The following is a 7,500-nucleotide window of genomic DNA, read 5'->3' on the forward strand; positions in this document are numbered from 1 at the left end:
AAGAGTGGGACTGTAGAAAGAGGCTGAATTATGGAGAGAGGAGAAGTATTGGGGAGGATTGATATAAAGAATGGAATGAAACATTGATAACAGGACGGTGAAAGAATAGAAGAGAATGGAGGAAGAAAGCGAATGTGGTGGGAAAGAAAGATAAGAGAAAACAAAGCAGATGAGTAAGAATAGGCAAACAGGAGGGAGAGAGGGGGAGGAGGGGAGGAGAAGAGGAAGAGGGGAGAAGGAGGGGAGGGCGTAGGAGGAAGAAGGACAGGGAGAACGGGAGATGAAGATCACTTGCGATCAGATTAGTAAGTAAGTATGGGATGAAAATGAGTCTTGGGTGAGGCGCATGAGGAGGTCTTTAGGGCGTGTGAATGTCAACCCCCACCGCTTCTGTTTGTTTCTGATCGAGGCGGCGAGGCGTCACCGTCCGTTCTTTCCTTCTTCCTCTTCAAACACACGAACGACGAGAGAGTGACAAAAAGACAGAGAGACGGAGAAAGAAAGAAAGAAAGAAAGAAAGAGAGAGAGAGAGAGAGAGAGAGAGAGAGAAGAGAGAGGGCGCCCCGTCCGCACCAAGCCCACTGTGCATCATCAGCTGAAAACCACAAACTTCATTCTTGTCCAGTTCTTGATCTCATAAGTGAATCTTGGTCCCCGAGGAGGCCTCATGCCACTACCGTTGTTTGAATCTCCGTAAATTGCTTCGCTCACCATTATCGGTAGTCTTGATTTCTTCTGGATACAACAGAAACCCCGGTACACCAAACAACGCAGCGCAACAAGGTCAAGTGGACCCAATCCCAAGTATATGTTCCTCTCTGGCGATTAAAATTATTGGCAGAGAATCCTGAGGAGATAACGGTGTGCAACTTGTAAATGGATTTCTTTAAGTTGAAAGTAAATAAACACTTGTTGGAGAGAACGAGTTGCAAGTACTGGATTTATACAATGTCGCAGATTGTTGGTTATCGATGCTGTGTAAACACTTTAGCACGGTTGCGCGCGCATGTGCGAGACACACACACACACACACACACACACACACACACACACACACACATATATACACACACATACATAGATATACACACACACACACACACACACACACATACACACACACACACACACACACACACACACATACACACACACACACACACGCACACACACTTTCAACGAACGGACGGCTTGACGAACGCTCTGAAGAAAAGTGCAGATTGTGGATACCAAAGCAAAGAGAAGTGCCTTTTTGTATTTGCAGGGGGGGGGGGAAATTGCTCGTGAGGCAGTAGGTAAGTAGGAAAAGAGGAGAAGGGGAGGGATTGCTGGGGAAATGGAAGGAAATGAGGATGTGGAGGACTTGGCCCAGGCAGACGGGCGTAAGGTCAACATGAAACGACCACCGGATGACGAAATGGCAAATAAAAATGTAAAGATTAGAAGTATAGAGAGGAGAAATACAGTAGAAAGTGACGAGAATATGTTCCAGGGATTTAAAGAGGGTGGGGGGGACACAACCCCCCCCCGACTGATAAGACTAGAGGAGAGAGTTGATAAGGTGATCGAGGACTTGGAACGTAAGTTAGGTAATGTAGACTCCATTTTCCAGAGAATTGAAAGATTGGAACAACTAGAGAAGGCTAACAGAAACTTAACTGAAGAAGTAGAGGACCTAAAAAGACAGTTAGGAAATGTAAAGGAGGAGAATGAGAAATTGAAGAAGAATAGTAATGAAAACAGTGAGAAAATAGCTACAGAAGCTAAAAATTGGAGAATAACTCAAGAAGGGAATAAGGTTTCATTCACTGACATAGTCAAACAGCAATTGAAAGAACATAATGAAGACTCAGTTATTAAAGTGATGAGACAGAAGGAGAATATAGTAAGAGAATTAGCTGACAAAAAGAAATGTATAATTATATTAGGAATGGAAGAGAAACATAACCCAGATAGAACCGCAAGAATCAAGGAGGAAAATGAAAGGGTAAGCAGTTTATTAAAATTAGTCCAGGAAGATGAACCAGAAATTATAAAGGAAATTGAGGAAAAATTCAGACTCGGAAAATATAGTACAGATAAGACCAGACCAATTAAGATTAAATTCAGGTCACAAACAACGGCAGAGAAAATTCTATCCAAGACAGGGAAACTAGCAACAAATGATCAATATAAAAAGGTATGGATAAAAAGAGAAATGAATAAGGAGGAAAGAGAGGCAGAAAAGCAGAAAAGAATTGAAGCTAAGGCAAAAAACGAGGAAAGAACGGAGTCAGAGAAAGAGAGATTCTATTGGAGAGTAGTGAACATGAAAATAAAGCAGTTCGACATACTAAAGAAAAACATAAGGGAAACAGAGAACACAATGGAAGTGGCAGAAAACTAAGAGTGTCTTACACAAATATAGATGGATTGATAACAGGATTGAATGAACTGAATGATTATTTGAAAGAAAAAGAACCGGACATAATGGGAATTGTAGAAACAAAATTAAAAGGCCCACTACCACCCAACAGTGTAGGACATGATACATACAATTATTGGATTAGAAACAGAGAGAAAAAACAAGGGGGTGGAGTTATGTTCCTGACAAAGAAGGATATAAACGTGAAAGGTGTCATATATGGAAAGAATACAGTAGAGATGATTATGATAGAAGTGGAAGACCGAGATAAGAAGAGCAGAAAATTTGTGATCAATTATGTGCCTCCGAAAACAGCCTCATGGGAGGAGAGTGAACATAAAAGTATGTTAGAGGACACAAAGATAGCATTAACTAAAATAATGGAAGACGGAGGAAGAATAGTTATGATGGGCGACTTTAATTGCAAAGAAATCTGCTGGGAAGAAATGACAGTAAAGAGTGGTGATGACTCATGGGGAAATGCTCTACTTGAGATGATTACTGACCATTCAATGACACAATGGATACAAGAGAACACTAGGTATAGAAATGAAGAAGAACCATCGAGGCTAGACTTAATAATTACATCTGAACCTAGAATAGTGGACAAGATTGAATATAAAACACCAATAGGTAAAAGTGACCACATATTGATCGAACTGGAACTTAATGAAGAAAAATATATGAAAAGAAATGAACAATATAGAAAAGGAAGAATGATGTATGAAAAAACAAACTTTGATAAAATAAGAGAATTCTTCCAACAAGAAAACTGGGAAGAAATATACAAAGAAGAAACATCAGTGGAAGAGAAATGGAATATTTTGACAAAAATTTACAAAGAAGGAGTGGAAAAGTATGTCCCAAGACAAAAACAAGAAAAAGAATATGTAAAATGCTGGTACAACAAAAGTTGTAGGGAGTTAAAAGACAAAAGAGACAAAGCCTGGACCGGATGGAAAAAAGACAGAAGACCTGAAAAATGGAAAATATATACTGGTTATAGAAATGAATATGTACAAAAGTGCAGAGAGGAAAAAAGAAAATATGAAAAAGATGTTATAGAAAAGTGTAAAGATCAACCAAAACTATTCTACAGATTTGTAAACAATAAACTGAAAAACAAACAAGACTTGGAGAAATTAAGACAAGGAGGAGTTGAATACACTGAGGAAATGGAAATGGCAGAAATTATGAACAAACATTTTAAATCAGTGTTTACAAGGGAAAATATACAACCTGAAGAGATTGAGTGGAAGGAAAAAGTCCCCCCTATGGAAGAAATAGAAGTAACGAAGAATGAAATATTGACACACTTGGGTAATTTTGATGTCAGAAAATCGCATGGGCCAGATGAAATAGCAAACTGGATTCTGAAAGAATGTAGGAATGAACTGGCAGACAAAATACATAGCATAATAAGCAGTTCCTTAAAAGAAGGAAAAGTTCCAGAAGATTGGAAAAAAGCAAATATAGTACCTATATATAAAGGAGGAAATAAAGAAGAACCTACCAACTATAGACCAGTCTCTCTAACAAGTACAATAGCAAAAATATGTGAAAGAATTATCAAAAGTAGATGGGTAAAATACTTGGAAAAAAACAACGTACTAAATCCAAGGCAATTTGGATTCAGACAAGGACGATCATGCGTCACCAATTTAATATGTTTCTATTCAAGACTAATAGATATAATACAAGAAAGAGATGGATGGGCTGATTGTGCATTTCTAGACCTAAAAAAAGCTTTTGACAAAGTACCACATAAGAAGTTGCTTAAGAAATTAGAATATGAAGGAGGAATACAAGGTAAATTGCTAAATTGGATGGAAGACTTTTTGCAAGAAAGAAAAATGAGAGTAGTGATAAGAGATCAGCACTCAAAATGGAATGAAGTAATAAGCGGTGTCCCGCAGGGAACAGTTCTGGCCCCAATAATGTTTGCTATATATATTAATGATATGGATGAAGGAATTGAAAGCTATATGAGCTTCTTTGCAGATGATGCAAAATTACTGAAAAGAGTGAAAACTGAAGAGGATTGTGAATCACTACAGAGAGATCTAAATAAAGTACAAGAATAGAGTAGGAAGTGGGAGATGGAGTTCAATACAAAAAAGTGTAGTATAATGGAATTTGGAAAAAGCAAAAACAGAATAACAGGATCATATAATTTGGGAGAAGAAGGAATAAAAAGAGTAGAAAATGAGAGGGACCTGGGAGTCATTGTTATGAATAATATGTCACCTGAGAAACATATAAATAAGATTTTTGGAGAAACTTATAATTTAATAAGAACAATCAAAGTGGCATTTACATACCTGGATGAAGAAATGGTGAGGAAAATCCTAATCACCCTGATAAGACCAAGATTGGAATATGCAGCAACGATATGGTCACCAAGTACAAAAAAATGTATAAAAAAAACTTGAAAGAATACAAAGAGCAATTACTAAACTGGCACCAACACTCTCAAAACTATCATATGAAGAGAGACTACAAAAACTTAAACTACAGACACTAGAGCAAAGAAGAGAGAGAGGAGATTTGATAGCTATTTACAGAATCATGAAAGGCATTGAAATTACTGATAGAGAGAATCTGATAAAATGGGATGACAGAAATACAAGAGGACACGGAAAGAAAATAAAAAAAGACAACTATAGAAGAGATTTGAAAAAGAACAGCTTTCCTCACAGAGCAATAGACAGTTGGAACAAGTTAGATGAGAAAGTGGTGTGTGCAAAAACAATACATGAATTTAAAAATAGTTTAGATAAAATGAGATATGAAGACGGGACCTCACGAGCATAGCTCCCCTTCCCGTAAAATACAACTAGGTAAATACACATACACACACACATAGACACACACACAAACACACACATACATACACACACACATACACACACACATACACACACACACACACACACACACACACACACACACACACACACACACATACACACACACACACATTTACGTACACGGACATACACACACACGCACACACGCACACACACACACACAAACACACACACCACACATACACACACTGACTCACACGTATACAGACGCACATACACACGAGCTCGAACGTTCATTGACCAATCCGAGGTCTAGTCCCACCGAGGGCTGGAATTTTTAGCTGCGCGCGTGTGTGTGTTTGTGTAAAGTCACCAAATTATCCATAGATCGGATATGTATGGGCTATGATCTCTCATCTGAGATACAAATCTGATACCTTTGTGTTTGGACAGCCAGGGCAAGTGTCCGTTGGAGATCGATCCGGGCGTACTTGTGGAGTAATTGGGAATCCGAAATGTATTCACTGCTGAGACGAGGGATTGGGACAATGAAAGTATACATTGCTTGGGCAAAATTTTATGAAAAGAGTCACCGAGTACCTCAGACGGTTAGAGTCACTGAGTACTTTAGCCTGCTGGGCAAGTGGCACTCACTGTACTTGGGCAAAGAAATGGAGGTCTTTGGGATCACGACACAGTCCAACGCGTCTCAGGAGCTGTCGGTGCGGCGAAGAAATTGGTTTTAGGTTTCCTCTTCTATGGTGATGTGACAGATAACTTCGCACCCGTGGAGATAAGCGTGTAATAGGTCACTCGCCACATCTGCCGCGTGTCTTGCTCTATCCAGTTCTCTCTCCCGGGACAATCTTAGGTTTCAGAAGAAAATAGGCAAGAACTGGTTTACCAACAGAGTGGGTAACGAATGGTATAGACTTAGGAACCTTGATGTACTGAGCGCTGAAACTATTCGTTGCTTTGAGAGAAGATTAGATAACTTCGTGGTTAGCGATTACAGGTGGTAAGGGGGATGGAACTCTCTAGTGTAGGCTTTATGGTCTCTTGCGCTCTTCTCCATTCCTATGTTCCTTCCCCCTTTCTCGTCAAGCCCGTTACTTCCTTCCTTCCACTTTCTCGTCAATCTTCAATCTTCTCATTTTCCTTCCCCATTTTTCTTCCTTCCTTTCTTGTTTCACAACTCGTTTCGTTGATTTTCTTTCCATAAGTTTTTCTCATAAAGACTTGTGTTGCTTGTCTCCCTAGAGATAGGAGCAGGAATCGGTTTGTTTTGGACAGGAAAAATACATCCTGGTAGCGTAAAGGTTCCTTGTCGTTTTAGAAACTGCAACACTAAAGCGGAAACTTTCGTTAAGAAGTTGGCACTTTCATGTCAGAATCGGACCAAGAGAGATGAATGGTAATTTCTCTCTCTCTCTTTTTTTCTCTCTCCTTCTCTGTCTCTCTCTCTCTCTCTCTCTCTCTCTCTCTCTCGTATGACTCATCACACTTATTTTTCATGCATGCTAAAGTAGGTACACTCTTCATGACTATATATGTGTTTTACGTGCAGATGCAATCGCAAAGTACAGTTCATGATCATATCTGGGATTTGAAATTCGACCATGAGAAGGACGTGGGACGCGAAGAGGCACTGAACCTGTTGGGAGCCATGAAGCTGAGCGATTTCGAGATTCACGAGGAGCTCGGCAAAGGAGGCTTTGGCTGCGTCTTCCGAGCCACAAGAGTCGCCGATGGCCTTCAGGTTGCCATCAAGAAGATCCCTCTGGCTGATGTGCTTTTTTGGGGACGGTGCCATGGGAAGAAGGTCCCAAGAGAGGCCGCTCTTTTACAGCGTGTACAGAAAGTTCCTGATGTAATCAAATTACACGACTGCTTCACAACCAAGGACAGCTTTTACATGGTAATGGAGCTTATACCATCAGCTGTTTCCTTCGTCGATTACATCAGGAGCGGGAAAGAACTGCCCATGACCGACGTCAAGACACTGTTCAGGAAGATTGTCCTAACAGTAGAAGGATGCCTAGAAGCCGGGGTATCGCATAAAGATATCAAGCCCCATAATGTGCTTCTCTTTAGGAACGCCAGCACAGGAGAGTTTGACATCAAACTTATCGACTTTGGTTGTAGCGAACGAATGACAGGCTACAGAGGGAAAATCACGGGCGGTACCCGAATTTATTGCCCTCCGGAGTATATCAAGGGTAATGAATACCTTCACGTCCCCGCAACCGTGTGGAGCCTGGGCACGCTCCTATTCTATCTTGTGTG

Source organism: Oratosquilla oratoria, unplaced genomic scaffold, assembly GCF_046742065.1.
Source record: "Oratosquilla oratoria isolate Oo_2021 unplaced genomic scaffold, ASM4674206v1 SCAFFOLD136, whole genome shotgun sequence".
In the NCBI taxonomy this organism is placed as follows: domain Eukaryota; kingdom Metazoa; phylum Arthropoda; class Malacostraca; order Stomatopoda; family Squillidae; genus Oratosquilla; species Oratosquilla oratoria.